The sequence below is a fragment of the Armigeres subalbatus genome, chromosome 1, assembly GCF_024139115.2.
Source record: "Armigeres subalbatus isolate Guangzhou_Male chromosome 1, GZ_Asu_2, whole genome shotgun sequence".
Taxonomy (NCBI): domain Eukaryota; kingdom Metazoa; phylum Arthropoda; class Insecta; order Diptera; family Culicidae; genus Armigeres; species Armigeres subalbatus.
Window position 1 is genome coordinate 267,489,738 of NC_085139.1, and position 2,294 is coordinate 267,492,031.

Genomic DNA, 2,294 nt, shown 5'->3' on the forward strand with positions numbered 1-2,294 from the left:
TAATACTCAGTGGACCGGTGAAGAATTTTTCGATCACGAATAGTTCCCTTTTTACCGGGGCGGGAATCGAACTCACGCTCCGTATCACATGCGTTTAGACGATTGACGTCGCCAACCGTACGGCCACAAAGCCCACAAAGAATCGTTCTTTATCTAAAATATTCAAATCAACTCGTGTGAAAAGCAGTCGAAAAAATCATTTTGGCATTTTAACCACTGGACCGATTTTTAAGGTATATAAGGTACATAAAATAAATGCTTAAGAGCGCTACTTTTGTGGCGAAAAACGAATCCATAAAATTCAAGTTGATTCGCAGAACAATTCCATTTTTGCAGTTTCTAAGTGAGGGTTTCCAATGACTACAGGTGATTCCATGAACATTGATAATCCGTCTAGTAGTTCGATAATTATGTTTTAAAAAAATATTTTTTCAAAAATGTTGATTTTTTTGACCACCTTGGATAGAGATTACTGTATCGGCAAAACAAAAAATGTGAGTTTATTCATTTTCGAAAAAGAATGTTTCTACTAAATATTGCGAAAACAGAGATATGGTATATGTGTTTTCCATGGAATAGCTGATTTTTCATACAAAAATTAATATGATTTTCAAACAAAAGTGGACAAAGATGGACAAATGAAATACCATGGATTTGATGGGCCTGCATGTATACTTTCAGAATACGATTGAAATTTTTGCTAATATTTGCTACTAGCTGCAGTAGAATGCTCAGAAAAATATCACTTTTTCATGAAAAAACGCTTATAATATGCTTGAAAATGAAGCTATCAACCATCTTATGTAACCAAAAGATGCGCTTTCCAAAGACCGTGAAGCGATGCTTGGACAGTTTTTGAAAATATTTTGAATTGGTGAAAGTGGAAGCTGAAAACTATTTTTTTCGGGGCCACTCTATCTAAATTTAGTAATTTTGTCATAAAACATTACCTGGCAGCCTATAACCATGGAGCACCTAAATGACTTCGAATTGGTGGATGATGTTGCACTCCTCGCGCAACGGCGCTCTGATATGCAGAGTAAGCTCAACTACCTTGCCGAGCGCTCCTCTTCGGCAGGTTTAGTCATCAACGTCAACAAAACCAAATCGTTGGATGTAAACAGTGGAGAATGTTGAAAGCTTCCAATATCTTGGTAGCCAAATGGCGTCAGACGGCGGTACCAAGATCGACATAGGCGCACGGATAAAGAAAGCAAGGGCTGCCTTTGCGAGTTTAAGAAATATCTGGAAAAACAGGCAGATAAGTGAACGCACCAAAATACGAATTTTCAACTCTAACGTGAAATCTGTGCTGTTATACGCTAGCGAAACATGGTGTGTATCAGTGGAGAACACTCAACGGCTGCAGGTGTTCACTAATAGATGCCTGTGGTATATAATTCGGGCCTGGTGGCCTCACAATTGGATCTCAAACAACGAGCTCCATCGTCGTTGTCACCAGAGGCCGATAGCAACAGAAATTCGGGATCGGAAGTGGGGCTGGGTCGGCCACACTCTGCGTAGGGGTGGAAACGAAATCTGTAAACAAGCATTAGACTGGAACCCAGCGGGACATCGCAGCAGATGCAGACCCAGAGGCTCATGGCATGGCGGCGAAGCCTCAATAAAGAAATAAAAGAAGTCGACCGAAATCTAACCTGGCAACAGGTTAAAGCGATAGCCGGGCAACGCTCAGGATGGAGATCTTTCAAGTCGGCCCTTTGCACCACCGGAGGTGTACAGGATCCATAAGTAAGTAAGTAAGTTAGTTTCTTCTTCTTTGTTTTCCTTTCTTTCCATTTTCCTTCTACTTTCTTCCTTCTTGTTTCTTCTTTCTTTTTTCATTTTTCTTCCTTCTTAATTTTTCCTTTTTTTTCTTTTTCTTCTTCCTTTTTTCATCATGCTTCTTTAAGCCCCTTTCTTTCTTATCACTTCTCCAATCTAACTTTTCACTTCTTTCGTCCCCCCCCGCTTAATGCTTAGGTATAAACTTGAAAAGCCAGGAGCTACCATTTTCTTGATCATTATTCAACAGCCGCGTTTATACCTGTCGGTAGATTTCCAAGCTCTCCGCAACATCAAGTTTCCACGGGGAAAAAAATCTTTAATTTTTTACGACATCAAACATTTAAACAAAAAAAAAAAAGCAGCGTAGTCCGCGTGGTCTGATTAATAACACTGGACAACAAAATTAGAAAAAAAAATCTAGTATCCGCAATGCTAATTGAATAGTGTTGCATTTGTTGTTTTTGACTTCTAAAATCGACTGGTAACTGGCGTTAGTTGATTGCTTC